We start from the raw sequence: 17,494 nt of genomic DNA, 5'->3' as shown, positions 1-17,494 counted from the left end.
AGTCATACAGTTATAAGTGGAAGGAGATGGGTGATGGTATCCAAGGGATGTCCTGTTCACACATCCATCCTTATGAGCTGCAAACACAACATCATAAATGTCAGATGAAAAAAAATATGAAAAAACAAAACAAGTATTCCTCTTTTGACAGCAGTTCATTTAGTGACCGTTTGAAGTCACAGTAGCATTGAAAAATGTGACTTACGGCCGTTTTTCATAATTGCGACCTTTGTGGCGTCCCCATGGTCACGTGATCAAAATTCGGATGCTGGGCAACTGACTTGTACTTACGACCGTTGCTGTGCCCCGGGGTCACGTGATCCCCTTTTGGGAGCTTCTGACGAGCAAGGGGGAAAGCCACTTAAACATTCACTGAATCCCCAATCAGACGTGGGGCTGAAAAATGGTGGTGCTCTGTAGAACACCTTTCCCCCACCCCAAATTCTGTTCCAAAAAGGTTTAAAAGTTTGGATATTTCTTCAGGCATAGGGCTGGGATGAGGCGATGTAATGGGGTGTGCGGAACAACCTTGGGAGGCAGGGAGAAGTGATGGTACCTAGGGATAGATCTGTTCTACTCTAGGCTTCCTTAGAATGTATACAGCACAAACTTAGTCCCGGCAAACCTCTTTAATTCAAACGGCTGTGAATTATTGCCAGACATTCCCAGTCTGAAAGGCTTCTCCAACAGTCTATCAGAGGAGTGCTTACAAACACCTACCTTATCTTCCTTGGAATGCTGCCACAGAGCTAATTGCCACACGCGTGTCAAGGCCAAACTTAGCACAGAGTCAAACAGAACTTTCCCAAAGCTTTTATCAACCAGATGAATAAATTGCTTCATGCAAAAGCTCACGTCCAGTTCGCTTCTCTTTTATGTCTTATGGGAGGGGCCAATCATCTCCAAGCCTTACTCCCAAGTCGACCCTGCTTTCTTAATTATTCCTGTCTTCTGGCAGCTCTGCGCATTCTCACACTGGGAACAGGCTGATGCTGTTCTTCTGCCTCGCTGATGTCAGACTCCTGAAACTCCAGAGGCAGCAAAGAACTGTCAGATGGCCTAGGTCCCCAATTTCATTATTGTTAGTTGTCGAGAGTTGGACACAATAAAATGCTCAGTTGTCATCCTATAGATGAAGGAATGACCCCTGCATGGATAAATGCCCTTTGTTTAATTTCTTTTGTTCTTTGCTTCCTTCTTTTTTCTCCCTTTTTTTTTTTTTGTCATGGGCTCCTTTCCCGAATTTTAGAGTCTGCTAAAATTCCCCTTCTTTCTTTCGGGTTGGTTCCAGCCAATCTGGAATTATTCAGGTCGTTCAAGGATACTGCGTAAGTAATATTCCCAAGCCATATTTAAAAAAAGAGGATGGGGAATCACAATCTGTGACAGTCTGAGACTATTTTAATTCCTAACCATCTTTCTTGGGAGGGATCCTAAATTGGGGAAAAAGTAGATATTTTTTTGACCTTAAGATGAGGACAATCCAGAATTCAACCCCACCGGCTTCGCCGTTTCTAAAGTGAATACACTGCATTTGTCACTTTAATAAACATTGGTGCTGCAGGCCTATTTCAGAGTGATGGAAGCTTCTAAAGTTTATAGGTTATTTTAAGTATTTCCCCCCCTGAAGGAATAGAGGCTGATTGATTAAATTGTCATTTTTTTTTCTGTCTCACTTTTGGGGGGGGGGGCGGGCGTTGCGCTTGTGTCTCTGTGTGTGTTTTTTTACCATAGTCGCTGAAATATAGATCATATTCTGGTATTTTTAACCATGCAGTTGGTTTAAAAGACAGCTTTGGTGAAAATAAGCCAACAGAGAATTTTTAACTGGAGGATTGCAAGACAAAGAAAAAAAAAAAAAGCAACCCAATCTAAGGTCTGAATAAGGATTTTTCTTTATGCTATTATCTAGTGCAGGGGTCTTGAACCTTGGCAACTTTAAGCCTGGAAGACTTCAACTCCCAGAATACCCCAGCCAACAAAGCTGGCTGGGGAATTCTGGGAGTTGAAATCTTCCAGGCTTAAAGTTGCCAAGGTTGGAGACCCCTGATCTAGTGGGCCTCCAGATATTTGCAGCCCAGATCTGGTAGTCTTTAATCATCTTAATTATATTCACTTTATTTTGGCTTTCAGCTCAGTCAGGTTAGATGTCCTACCCTCTGCAATTCTGTAGGGATGGTATAAAATCTCTTTTTAGCAGTACTTGTGTCCTTGTGGAGATGGCTTTTTACAATCCCTGAGGCCAATCTTGGCAAATTGAAGTTGTGTGGACTTCAACTCCCAAGCGTTGCCCTTGCTCAGCTCCAGTGCGCATGCACTCGTCGGCCAATTGATTTTCAGGCTTTCCGGGCCCACCCGAAGTCAGGAAATGGGCTGTTTCCGGCCTCCGGAGGGCCTCCGGGGGAGGGGGGAGGCCGTTTTTGCCCTCCCCAGGCTCCAAGAAAGCCTCTGGAGCTTGGAAAGGGTGAAAAATGGGCCTACCAGGTCCACTGTGCCGTCATGTGCCAAAAGCATGGGGACCATGAGGGATGAAGCGCATTGAATTATGGGTGTGGACACGCACGTGCTTGACACACTCCCCCTGCTTTGGCACGCGCCATCACTGGTCTAATTGTTCTGGTGCGCAGTGCTCTGTAGCGTTGCTTTGAGGGTAGAAGTTGAAACGATTTATGTCCAGGATGTGAGTCGTCTGTAGATATTTTCACAGCCTTCTTTTTCGACTCAGTATACAGGTCCTCTACCAAAAAGAGTTACCCCGAAAAGCGTTAAAAGTTTAACTGAGTTGCCCGAGTTATTTTACCGAGCACCGATTCTTCCTGTTTTTCTAAACTTCTACTGTAGGAAAAAAAAAATGATTGGATGTTGCACTACACGGCTTTACTAAATGTGAAAACTACCGCAGCGAGACACTATGATGGATCACGGCTCAGATCTGTCATGGCAAATCCTATAGCCGCTAACGCTTGGTTAGTTAGAGGCTCTGGAAATTGCAGCCAGAGTCTGGGGGTTTTATTTGGGGGAGGGGGTTTATTCTTTTAAAAGAAGCAACTTCTAATCAACTTAATGGATTCTCCCCCTTCCCCTGTGTATGTATTAGTGATCGTGTTGCCATAAAGAGCAAAACTAACTCAAGGTTAGCTTTCATTAAGCAGCTGCAGAACGCTTCTCTGTTCTTTCCGGATGATAATGAGAGTATTGTTGGAAAATCGGACAAAAAGTACGAATTAATGGATATCGGAATGTTGTGTGAATATATTTATTGCTGTTTTATTTGGTTGTCATTGATTGTCTTCTTTTTTTTTTTTTGCATAAAGTTTTTATTTTTATTTTTTTAACAGAAAAATTCCATTTTCAATTAAACAGTGCATTGTCTGGGTACAAATAGTTTTGAACGATAATAGTCATAGCATTTACAACCATATTCATTATATTGATATCAATTCTATAATAATAAAAATCATCATCATCATAATATTTACTTCTCTATCTTAACAACAGGGACGCGGTGGCTTAGTGGGTAAGAGGCTAAGCTTGTTGATCGAAAGGTCGGCAGTTCAGTGGTTCGAATCCCTAGTGCTGCCGTGTAACGGGATGAGCTCCCATTACTTGTCCCAGCTTCTGCCAACCTAGCATTCGAAAGCACGTAAAAAAATGCAAGTGGAAAAATAGGGACCACCTTTGGTGGGAAGGAAAGAGCGTTCTGTGGCCTTTGGCGTTTAGTCATGCCGGCCACATGACCACGCAGATGTCTTCGGACAGCGCTGGCTCTTCGGCTTTGAAACGGAGATGAGCACCGCCCCCTTGAATCGGGAACGACTAGCACGTTTGCGCGAGGGGAACCTTTACCTTTATCTTAACAATTCCCCCTTGTTTCATTAATCTTTTTTCTTATATTTCCGTGTTTCTAACTTCTGTTTGGGCGGTTGGTTGTCTTGAGCGCTGAACTTGCTAGCCATCCAGCGTTTCATATGTTGTGAGAGGGAGAGCATTGTACATTGGTGAAAATAATTTTTTAAAAAAATAAAACATGGCATGTTTCCTTCTCAATAATAGAAGGCAGCCCAGGGGACTCTTCCCCACCCATGGAAATTAACAACCTACAGCAAATTGAAAGGAGGTTAGGCAACAAGACAAAATGAAAAGAAAAACCCAGTTAGAGATTTCACTTTAAAAAATAAACAGGGGGATCGACTTAAAACCCCAGTACTGCCCAGATTTTCCATTGCTGAGGGAGACAGTTGTTCAATGAGTTTTGCCCCGTTCTATGACCTTTCTTGCCACCGTTGTTAAGCAAATCACTGCAGCGTTAAATGAGTACCATGGTTGTTAAGCGAATCTGGTTTCCACATTGAATTTGCTGACCGGAAGGTCCCAAAAAGGGATCACACGACCCCGGGATGCTGTCACCGTCATAAATATGAGTCAAGAGTCTGAATTGTGATCGCGTGACCATGAGGATGATGCTGCAATGGCGATAAGCGTCGAAAATGTTTGTAAGTCACTTTTTTTTCAGTGCTGCTGTAATGTGGAACGGTCACAAAATGAATGGTTTTAAATCAAGGACTACCTGGAATGGCTGGCCGGGGAATTCTGGGAGTTGAAGTCCGTGCATCTTAAAAGTTACCAAAGTTGAGAATCACTGGTCTAGTAGAGTATCCCATGCCTCTATTCTGTTGTTTCTCAACCTTGGCAACTTTAAAATGGGTGGATTTCGTCTCTCAGAATTCCCCAGCCAGCAAATGGGGAATTCTGGGAGTTGAAGTCCACCCACCTTAAAGTTGCCAAGGTTGAGAAACGTTGTCTTATGATATTGACGTCTTCTTTAGACTAGCTTGAAGGCCTCTCAAATTCACGCTATCACCCAATGTCACTTTTATCTTTTATAAAGACGTTCTTTGTATTGCCTCCAGTGGGATCGCTCGTATTTAAATATTCAGAGGCATGTACAAGCCAATTCAACTCTCCAACCTACCTTGTTCGTCTTCTGAGCTTAAAACCTTCAGATCTTTCACTCCCTCTCCCCCCATCTTCCTTAATTCAAAGTCTTGATTCCCAGCCAAGGTGGGGACGACTTCCAGAAGCAACACCTGGCCCCTTACTTCTGCGTCTTGAAACCAAATCATTACAGGGATGGTAATGAAGTTATTGTTTGTTCCTTGCGGGCTTTAAAAAAAAAAAAGCAGAGCGTGAGAACTTAAGACATCACTTATGATTAATAGCAACCAAGGGCTGCGATAATTAAAAAAGACTCTTCTGCAGCCCTGCAACTCATTGTTTAGGCTGTCATATCGGCTTCCAAATCGCAACCTGAGGTGTGAGAAGCATCTCTTCCGATGCCAGACAAATGGAAGTTTGGAGGGGGGTGGGAATCTGTGGGTTGTTGGGTTTTTTTTAACCTGACGTGGAATTTTGACAGAGCCAGCCTGATTAACATTTAATTGGATTATATTAAGGCAACTTAACACTAAAAATAAAAATGAAAAGGATTGTTGTATGAGTAGCAGAGTCTCTTCTACTCAGGTACGTTATTTTCACCGCATGATTAGATAGATAGATAGATAGATAGATAGATAGATAGATAGATAGATAGATAGATAGATAGATAGATAGATAGATAGAGGGATAGATAGATAGATGATAGATAGATGATTGATTGATTGATATTGATTGAGAGACAGACAGACAGACAGAGATAGGAGGGAGATGATAGATAGATAGATAGATAGATAGATAGATGATAGATAGATAGATAGATAGATGATTGATTGATTGATTGATTGATAGACAGACAGACAGACAGACAGAGATAGGAGGGAGATAGATAGATAGATAGATAGATAGATAGATAGATAGATAGATAGATAGATAGATAGATAGATAGATAGATAGATAAATAGATAGATAGATAGATAGATAGATATAGACAGATGATTGATTGACTGATATTAATTGATAGACAGACAGACAGAGATAGGAGGGAGATAGATAGATAGATAGATAGATAGATAGATAGATAGATAGATAGATAGATAGACAGACAGACAGAAATAGAGAGAGAGAGAGATAATTGATTGATTGATTTATAGACAGACAGATAGATAGATAGACAGACAGAGATAGGGGAGAGAGAGAGATAGAGAGGTGATAGACAGATGATAGATAGATAGATAGATAGATAGATAGATAGATAGATAGATAGATAGATAGAATACTTTATTGTCACTTTGAATCTACACTAATTGGCATACATTAAAATGAAATTACATTGTATTATGATCCATCACACAGTCAGCCAGATGTTTAGATTGGATTTGGCACTTGAATCTTTGAATCCCAAGGACCTTGGTGTGAACCTTTTTGGAAATAATTGTGCCCCCCCCCAAAAAAAGGGTCATAAAATGAGTCACGCCTCATTTTAACAATTGTTTTGTTTAGCGAGAGAAATTTAGGGCTCAATTGCGGCCGTATATCGAGGACTACCTATACAACAGGTCCAGAATTTCAATTCATAAAATCGTTTTCTTTCCAGCAAACATGGAAAGTCTCCATCAAAGCTAACGTACAGAACAAACCAAAGTACCATCAGACGTGGCAGAGTTTCTCGGGAACGACCTACCATCCTAAAAAAAAAAAAAAAACATTTTGCACCTCATTTTAAAAATAATTGACGCGAACAAATGCCCATTCTTCCTCACCTTAAAATATGTACAGATCCATTGATTGAGCAGGCAGCTCGGCCATCGGTAATAGCAAAAACTTTTAATTTCCCACTCATCGTTATCTGCCGCTCTCAGTCTGCTCCTCCATTCTTGTGCAGCAAACAGTGTACGGTGAAAAGAAAGGAGAGCAGGGGGGAAGAAAAGAAGAGAGAAGGGATTTTCTGACAATCTTTTCAAGACATCCGCCAATGTGTTGGCTCCTTTCTGCAGAAACGTTCCATCTAGGTCTAAATGTACCCAAACTCACTCGTTTTGTCATTTGCAGATAATGAAGTTTAATTGGGACAAAACCCATTAAGCCGATGGCACGGATCCCAGGGTTTGTTTTTTTTTTCTCTTTCTTTCAACCGAGGCCAAGTTGGTCCTGTTGCTTGTTAAACAACTACAGTTGTACTTTCCCCTTCTGCAGCTTCCAAGAGGGATTTGCACATTGCAACATTGCTAGCTCGCACGTCGGGAAAGCAAGAAGCATATTTTGGGCACATCTGATTAAGAAGGGGAATAAAAAATAATTAATTAAGGGCACCCATTGGTTTTTCTTCTCAAGGTAGGTAAAAGTAAAGGTAAAGGTTCCCCTCGCACATGTGTGCTAGTCGTTCCCGACTCTAGAGGGCAGCGTTCATCTCCATTTCAAAGCCGAAGAGCCACCGCTGTCCGAAGACGTCTCCGTGGCCATGTGGCCGGCATGACTCAATGCCGAAGGCGCATGGAACACTGTTACCTTCCCACCAAAGGTGGTCTCTGTTTTTTCTACTCACATTTTTTATGTGCTTTCGAACTGCTAGGTTGTCAGAAGCTGGGACAAGTAACGGGAGCTCACCCTGTTATGCAGCACTAGGGATATTGAACCGTTGAACTGCTGTCCTTTCGACTGACAAGCTCAGCATCTTAGCCATCGCATCTCTAGACTTCTGGAGAGACTCTAGCAATTCCAAAATGGATTTTAAAAGAAGGGAATTTGTCATGTTACGCCAATACAGGTAATCTTTGACTTAACAATCGCAATATGTTGCTAAGTGAGACATTTGTTGAGGGAGGTTTGACTCATTTTACAACCTTTCTTGCTGCAGTTGTTGAATGAATCATTGTAGTTGTTAAGTTAGTAACATGGCTGTTAAGGGAATCTGGTCTCCCCACCTTGACCTTCCTTGTTAGAAGGTCGCAAAAGAGGGATCACGTGACCTTGGGACACTGCAACCGTCATAAATGTGAGTCGGTTGTCAGCTGCCTGAATTTCAATCAATGGGTGGGGATGCTGCCACCGTCTTTAAGTGTGAAAAATGGCCGTAAATCACTAGAGTTTTCTAATTGTTATTCTAAAATAACCATGGTCTTTATATATTGGCTCAGCAATGGCTGGCTGATGCCAGAGGACTCTATAAATCACTCATGGGAATCTGTCCGACCTTAGGAGTATGTGAGACTTCCAATGAATCAATTTGTTGAATGGGATTGTTAATTGTGTTCTCCTTGTGTTGCTCTTGGATGCTGCGTTAGCAGCACTACACAACTAGAGCTCTGGGCTGCCTTTAAGAATCCATGAAGAGAAGGGCCTTGTCTAGAAAGCCTTAGTAAGACCAAACCTAGAATATTGCATCCGGTTTTGGTCACCACACAATAAAAAAGATGTTGAGACTCTAGAAAGAGTGCAGAGAAGAACAACCAGGATGATTAGGGGACTGGAGGATAAAACATACAATGAAGGACACGACTAGTCTAGTGAAGAGAAGAGAAGCACCAGGAGAGACATGATAGCAGCCTTCCAATATTTATGGGGCTGCCACAGAGAGGAGGGGGGTCAACCTATTTTCCAAAGCACCTGAAGGCCAGACAAGGAACAATGGATGGAAACTGATCAAGGAGAGATTCAACCTGGAAATGAGAAATTTTCCGACAGTGAGAACAATCAACCCATGGAACAGAAGTTGTCTTCGGAAGTTGTGGGAACTTCATCCCTGGAGACCTTCAAGAAGAGGTTGCACTGCCATTTGACAGAGATGGTGTAGGGCGGGGTCCCCAACCTTTCAGACCTCAGGGACCACTAAATTCATAATTTTAAATCCCGCAGACCACTAATATGATCTGCCTAATGACCGGCTAGGTGTACGTGGCTAGGTGGTCATGTGGCTGAGTGGGTGTGGCCAACTCAATGTCACTCACATTGAGGGGCACCTCACCAGCTTCTATTCACCCCTCCCTTCCCAGCCACTCCTCGCCTCCCCACCCAGGCTCCTTAGGGCCTCAGCAGGAAGCACTTGTTGGAGCTAAGCAACCACCATGAGAAAGAGTTATCAAAACAGCTGGCTCATTTCAAATTGGATCTGACTGAGAAGGAGGCTCAGTAGAAGTACCTCACTGAGAACTATGAGTATAGGCTTTCCAAGCAGAGGGAAGACCTGTGGGAGTGCAAGGCCAGGTACCGGTGCCTGGAGGCTCAGCGGGCTGACATGGTCAGCCAGTTCCCAATGGAACGAGGCCCTCCAGCTCTTCACCACCAGCGGTGCTTCCCCCCAGCCTTAGCCCCACACGAGGAGGTGCCAAGTCAGAATTTCTGCCCCCCCCTCCAACCCACACAAAAAGACCCCAAAGAGGGCGACTCTCTGCAGCAACACAAACATTCATTGCATGTATCCGGCCCAGGGGCCATAATTTGAGGACCCCTGATTTAGTGCAATATAAAAAATGCAAATAATTTTTTCTGCGGACCACCAAAATTTTCTTGCAGACCACCAGTGGTCCACGGACCACCAGTTGGTGACCGCTGGTGTAGGGTCTCCTACTTGAGTGGTGGGTTGGATTAGTTGAACTAAAAGGCCCCTTCCAACTCTGTTAATCTGTATCTGTATCCTTCTCAAGGCCAAGAGATGAATCTGTCTGCCTTTGCAGGAATAGGTTGTCTTCGACTTACAAACCCTTTGTTTAATCCGTATTTGAAGTTACAACAACACTGGGAAAAAAAAAGACTTACGGCCAGTCCTTGCAGCATCCACAAAATCAGGCAACCAAAAATCGATTTACAACAGTTACAGCTTCCCAGTGTCCCAGGATTGCCATTGGTGACTTTCCCAGCTGGCTTCTGACAAGCAAAATCGGGGTGGGGGTGGGGAGAAAACCAGGTTTGCTTAACGACCATGCGACTCACTTAACAACTGCAGTGATTTGCTGGACAACTATGACAAAAAGGGTGTAAAGACATGACTCGCTCAACAACCGTCTTGTTGACAGTAGTGGTGGAAATTCTTACGACCCAGCTGTGGTCGTAAGTCGAAAACTACCTGTAAGTGTGGTTTCAGTCAGTACAGGTAGTCCCTGACTTACGACAGTTCGTTTTGTGGCGGTCCGAAGTTGCAGAAAGTGGCCTTTGATTGTTTTTTCACATCTATGACCATTGCAGCATCCCCATGGTCACATGATCAAAATTCAGACGATTGGCAATGGACTCATATTTATGACGGCTGCCGTGTCCCGAGGTCACTTTGGCGAGCTTCTGACAAGCCAAACCAGATTCACTTAACGACCAGGTTACTGGCAACTGCAACGATTATACTTAACAGCTGTGGCGAGAACGGTGGTCAAATGGAGCAAAGCTCACTTAACTGTCTCGCTTAGCAACAGAAAAGTGGGGCTCAATTGTGTCGTAAATCGAGGGCTGCCTGTACAGCCTAAAAAATAACTTGTCAGCTAGTCCTGATCTGTCCTTGGTCCTGAATGCTCAGCTTCTAAACAGGGCTAGAATTCTGTTCTTCTGCTTCTAGGATAATTTGAAGCCCAATTTTGAAAGTTTGAAAGTGGTTAAACACCCTAAAGTAATCCAGATAATGATCAAAATATAATAACAATGAATAAACAGTCTGCTAAATAGGTTATTGATATTGTTTCCTGATTGTTTTTTTTTTTGGTTTACATTTATATCCCGCCCTTCTCCGAAGACTCAGGGCGGCTTACAGTGTGTAAGGCAATAGTCTCATTCTATTTGTATATTTACAAAGTCAACTTATTGCCCCCCCAACAATCTGGGTCCTCATTTTACCTACCTTATAAAGGATGGAAGGCTGAGTCAACCTTGGACCTGGTGGGGCTTGAACCTGCAGTAATTGCAGGCAGCTGTGTTTAATAACAGGCTTCTAACAGCCTGAGCCACACCGCAGCCCTATGTATCCTATGACTATCATTAAGTGTTGTACCTTATGATTCTTGACGAACGTATCTTTTTTTTTATGTACACTGAGAGCATATGCACCAAAGACAGATTCCTTGTGTGTCCAATCACACTTGGCCGATAAAGAATTCTATTCTACTCTATTCTATTCTATTCTATTCTATTCTATTCTATTCTATTCTATTCTATTCTATTCTATGCTATTCTATGTATTGGCTATGGATGATGGTGGAAACACACCTAGATAACTTCTGAGATCATAGCAGTTTTCTATATAACATTCACAACCCCTGATTGCATATTCTCATAAAGAGTAAAACAGGCACCTTTGAATTATTCATTCCTTTTTACATAATTAATACCTCTCTAACAACATAATGAATTTCTATATAAAAACTCCATTCTAGAAGAATGAATGAATATATATGTGTGTGTGTGTGTGTATGTACATGTACATGTATATGTATATATAAACATACACATACATACATACATACATACATACATACATACATACATACACTCTTCCTGGTATTTGTCAGGTTTTAATTTCAGCTTAAATAAATAACACATGACAGCAGGCTGGAAGAAAGATAAAAGATGAATTTCCTATTCTTAATAATAACTGCTTTAGTCAAAACTAAATTTCCAATTAGTTTCGGTGAAACAATATTATGCCTCCTGTTTTTTACAGGCATGATAGCTCATTTTGAAGCCTCATTTTGATAATATAGAAACATTTCCAGAACTGTCGTCTGCAATGGAAGAATCACAGTTACTGATTTTGCTATTACGTCTGAGAGTTCATCTGGAGTGGAATAATCTCTTCTTAAATTATTTGGTGGTATTTTAAACAATAAAGGGAAAGGAAGAGGAATCAATTTATACTTATTCTTCAGTTGAGTTGTCTCTCTGGTAAACAACTTCATATTCAGCAGTTGGTTAATGATAAACCAAAGGATATGATTTGCTAACAAAACTTGTTTCTAAATGATTACACAACAAACCTGGATTGTTTTCTTCTTTAAGCTACTCATTTGATTTATTCTGTATAAATATATTGAAAGAAGAAGCTCCTTCTCCTTCTCCTTTTCTTCCTCTTCCTCTTTTTCTTTCTCCTCCTCCTCCTCCTCTTCCTCCTCCTTCGACTTACTTAATTTATGGAGGGTCCTAATTGCATTTTTATATATTGTTCCTGAGGGCATGGAAGTATTTCTTCCATGAATTTTCTTGAGAAAGATCTTTGCTGTCCAAATCCCACTAGACTTTATATTAGCATACAAACATCTATGTTGCACCCACCTTAAAAGGAAGGAAGGATGGAAGGAAGGAAGGAAGGAAGGAAGGAAGGAAGGAAGGAAGGAAGGAAGGAAGGAAGGAAACCAGAGGCAATAGAGAGAATTGGAGCCTCTCATGATAGAACAAGATTTTTAATAAAACTATATAACAAAGTGATGGGGAACTCAGGTGAATTTAAAGAAGGTGAAACAGTGTGTTAGGTCAAGGAAAAAAGAAAATGACATTAATAAAATAGATTTATCTGATTTAGAAAACCTACATGTTACAGCTTTTGCTGCCTGTGCTTGCTGAAAATCAATTCAGATTCACAGTTGGGCAAACAGTGAGGAAAGTAAATCTGAATATGTCTACAAATATGAAAGAAAATCACATTTCAGCTTGTCTCTGTTTGCATCTCACTTGTTCTGTCTTTCAATATTCTTGGGAGTGAAACTTCATGGAAAACTTCCAGACTGGTAGTCAAGATTTCTATTGCATTTGCTTGGGATGGTACCACTAACAAAACTACAGTGGGAAAGAAGGAGAAACGTGAATAGTTTATTCAACAAGCAGAGGACTAATTCTATAAGGGCAGAGAAATTGATTTAGCAACAAGTCTCCATTGAAAGGCTATCTAAATAAATAGCACGCTGAAATTCACTCTCCAATTTACTGAAAACTTCCTTCTTATAAAACCGAATATAGCCATTTTTGGCCTCCTGAAACCCCGCTCCACGCACCCCATTTTCCTCAAAAACCGGCCCGTTTTTCACAAAAATGGGATGCGCAGAGGGTTTGGGAGGCCTGCAGAGTGCTCCTGGGGGTCGGAAAGGGCAAAAACTTTTCCCCCCCTTGTTTTCCTCTTCGAAATCTTGGTGCATCTTATACTCCGGTGCATCCCCAAAATACGGTAATTCGTCTTGGGCTGAGCAATCAGTCTCTTCTCTAAGTATCTTAGGATGGTCATCTTCTCTTGAATCTCCTTCCTGAACCCAAGTAGCAGCGCATAAATGCTGCTGGTGCCTCCAGGATGGCTCACTTGGGAAAAGCAATGGCCATATTGAGAAGTACTTTCTCATTATGGGTAATGGGATGATGAGCTTTAAAAAAATGATGTCAGACACTTGTGTCTGAAAGCTCTCAGCCTGAAAATGCGTTGATAATTCAGAGATAATGCCGGCACAAGAAATAATAAATTTATCACAACGGACAGTTACTTCCTGAAGGACATTCTCAGCGATATTTCCATATGGACACACACACACACACACACACACACACACACACACGGGAAATCAGATTATCATTATCACTACTACTATTATTACTTGCACACATTTGGTTTCCATCGAATGAGGGAATGTAATTGTTGAATTGGATCCATCAGTCAGTTAAAGCAAACAAGCTAGTAAATAGCCAGCCCACTTAACAAGGCAAATAATGGTGGTAATCATTATTTTTTTTTCTCCCACAAGAAGAGTAACTTTCACTCAACCTGTTGTGCTACTTGTAGGAATGAATGGAGGAAAACAAAGGTGGATGTGTTCAAGGGGATGTTGCTAAGGACGACCTGTGTATAAATCTAATTTCTATTACAAGGGGGACTTCCTGAATTAATTGAAAGCTGAGTTTTTTGAAAAAAGTTTTGCTCTACTAAAAGATAACTTAATTAACCAGGCAACAGTATCCATCATTTCTTCTCCTTGAACAGGGGTCTGCAAACTTGGCTCTTTTAAGACTTGTAGACTTCAACTCCCAGCAAAAGCTGGCTGAGGAACTCTGGGAGTTGAAGTCCACAAGTCTTAAAAGAGCCAAGTTTGCAGACTCCTGTCCTAGAAGATGCAGCTAAGGAAAACTAAACTGTAGATCTTGCTTTGTGTCAATAGAAAATACGTATCTTGCAATGGTCCCAAAGGTGCTTCTTCAAAAGGCAGCTGGGCTTTCTTTGTTTTTCCCCCGAAGAGGTTTCGCTTCTCATCCAAGAAGCTTCTTCAGTTCTTGCAACTGTTTTAAGGTTATATATACACCTTTATAAGGGGACACGGTGGCTCAGTGGCTAAGATGCTGAGCTTGTCGATCAGAAAGGTCAGCAGTTTGGCAGTTCGAATCCCTAGCACCGCGTAACTGGGTGAGCTTCTGTTATTTATCACAGCTTTTGCCAACCTAGCAGTTCGAAAGCATGTAAAAAAATGCAAGTAGAAAAATAGGCACCACCTTTGGTGGGAAGGGAACAGTGTTCCATGTGCCTTTGGTGTTTAGTCATGCCGGCCACATGACCATGGAGACTTCTTCGGACAGCGCTGGCTCTTTTGCTTTGAAACGGAGATGAGCACCGCCCCCTAGAGTCAGGAACAATTAGCACGTATATGTGAGGGGAACCTTTACCTTTTTATAGCTTTAGAAGGACAATCAAGTCTTTTGCCTCTCAATTTAGCTTTTCAAGGAGAGAAATCAATTTCTATGCATTATGTTTTTTTTTAAAAAAAGTATGCTGTTAAAGTGTATTTGTTTATTTAAATTCTATTTAAATTTACATGAGACTCATCTCAGTAATAAGGTGACTCTGGACTAAGGTGACTCCAGATTAAGACCTTATTATAAGATCCAATTTAAATATAAGCAAAAACTGAGTAAGTTAGAGAAGAAAGAAGAGCAGAAAGAAAGGGAAATAAAGTAGCAACTTCTGATTTATTTTCATGCAGCTGAATATAAAAAAAATAATGCAACTTTCACTTCTGGCTATGCTTTTCTGAATGTTTCAAGCCATTTCTATAAGAACAAGGTCATTCTAGTCATCAAAACCTAAAATCAAAGATTCATATATGTATATAAGAACAAGGTCATTCTAGTCATCAAAACCTAAAATCAAAGTTTCATTCATATATATATAAAGTTTTAAGTACAAAATCCTGAAGTGGCTTCAATTGGAAACAAAACTGGCTAAATTCTCTTTAATTCAAACAGTCAATTTTACCATCTCTGCCAACTTTATTGCCTAATTCCTCTGCATTATGTAAGGCAACAAAGATTTTTGTAAAGAGTTGGCAGACAGACTATCATTTTCCATAGTTTGTGCAGTTTGTAGGTGTGTCACTGTTAAGAATAGTTGTAGGTCTACGCATAGGGAGCCAGAGGCAGTTATCTCTTCCAAACATATATTTTCTTTGGAGTATTAAAAGTCTATTTTGATTCTCATCCTCCTTCTCCAATGTTACTCAAGCAGACAAATATGGAGAATAATATACATTATTGATCACATGAATTAAAGTGTCTTTTAACAAGCACTTTGCTCATAATTCTGACTTAGCCATGAAACATTTCCCTCTAAAAACCTTGAGCTTAATCAGAGTAAATAGAACAGATAGCATAAACCAAAGAATAATGAGCATACAGCCAAGCTAGAACGACCAACAAAAAATCGTACGTGTGTATTTTTTATGTTTTTATTAACGTGATATCATTTTTGTTTTAATATTTTTAGGGTTTTTTTTAAACAAAAACTTATTAATTGTTTGAGCCCCATTTTCTTTATGCTGGTGTATGACTGCAATAAATTTATTTGATGGGTGGGAGGATCGTAGAAGATTAAATAACTCACAAAAGGGTACACGGAGAAGACCAAATTGTTGCAAATATGCAGACTTTTGCCCGCTGTCTCCTAGAGGCGATATTGATTTTAAAGATTAACAATATTTCCAGAGCTTGTGGTTGTCAAAAAAATTAAGCCGGGTGTCCAACTATCCAGCTGTACAAGTCAAATAAAGCCTCAAATTAACATCCCAGTTGAAACAAATGTGTCTTCTGTTGCTTTTTAAAAATCCTGTTAGAAGCTCTGGGGAGGTTTTGCAATGCTCAACACCAATCTGCAGTCAACAAACAAATAAAACCCAGGTTGGATTAATGGATTTTGTTCCTCCGTTAGGAATAGAGAGGTGTGTGCTTGTGTAACGAGGGTGAGATGAGTTTCAATAATCCAGCGGATCTGGTTAGCGAAGAGGGAAGGAAAGAAACACAACGTATATATTATGAATAGGAAAGAAGACGAGGCGAATCCATCCATTTAATATTCAAGAAGGAGTAAATGGGGCCGATGAAAGGCAGAAATTGTTTCCCTGTTAATGAAAGTGCTTCACTAGACATTGGGAAGGAGAGGAGCATTGGAAAACATGAAGTGGATGGATGGGTAGAGAAAGAGAAAAGAATTTCTAGCTGCAAATGCCTAACCAAAAGACTTACGACATCAGGGGTCCTTAGTGCTCTCTCAGCGTTCTTGCTTTCTTGCAGATGTTTCGTTACCCAAACTAGGTAACATCATCAGTGCTAGAAGGAATTGAGTTTCATGGGGATGAGGGGAAGGGGGAGGGGGAGGAGGAGAAGAAGAAGAGGAGGAAAAGCAGGAGGAGGAGGAGGAGGAGGAGGACTGTGGAGTCCTTGGTGCTCTCTGAGCTTGGTGGCTTTCTTGCAGACATTTTATTACCCAACTAGATAACATCATCAATGCTAGAAAGGAGGAGGAGGAGGTGGAGGACTATCAGGTCCTTGGTGCTCTCTGAGCTTGGTGGTTTTCTTGCAGACGTTTTATTACCCAAACTAGGTAACATCATCAGTACTATAAGGAATTGGGTTTCATGGGGATGAGGGGGAGGGGGAGGGGGAGGAGGAGAAGAAGAAGAGGAGGAGGAGGAGGAGGAGGAGGATTGTGGGGTCCTTGGTGCTCTCTGACTTGCTTGTTTTTTTGCAGATGTTTCATTATCCAAACTAGATAACATCATCATCAGTACTAGTGCTATGTTACCTAGTTTGGGTAATGAAACGTCTACAAGAAAACAACGAAGCTCAGAGAGCACAAGGACCCCTCTTGTCAACCCTGAGCTACAAATATTCTTCTTTATTAGTACTTTTGACATTGTTCTGAATATATTTTGAAAAAAATCTATTGTATCAGAATGCTATTTCCCCCTCGCATGTTTGTAAATATATATATATAAAACTGAACACTTTAACAACAGAATAATCAGAGAAGCCATTGAGATAGAAAAACGCCCACACAGCATGAACAAACGAGATGACACCTCCCGCCTACCAGCCATTTGGAAACCCGCCCTTATTGACAAACGAGTCCCTAACACGAGGAATGACACCAGACCCACACTCACAAGGTCCACACAGGATGTCACCACCGCACATCCACCCAGAAAGCAGACCCAAACCCACACTGATCATGAAGCACGACCAAGGACCAGAAGCCAGACCGCAGCTGCAACATTAGCCATTTCAAACCCCTCCAATCCATTCATGCAGCAGACTGACACCCACTATGAAGATGTAGCACGACCAC

This window comes from Ahaetulla prasina, chromosome 12 (assembly GCF_028640845.1).
Source record: "Ahaetulla prasina isolate Xishuangbanna chromosome 12, ASM2864084v1, whole genome shotgun sequence".
NCBI lineage: Eukaryota > Metazoa > Chordata > Lepidosauria > Squamata > Colubridae > Ahaetulla > Ahaetulla prasina.
The sequence above is the reverse complement of the archived record's forward strand: the minus strand, read 5'-3'. Positions refer to the sequence as shown.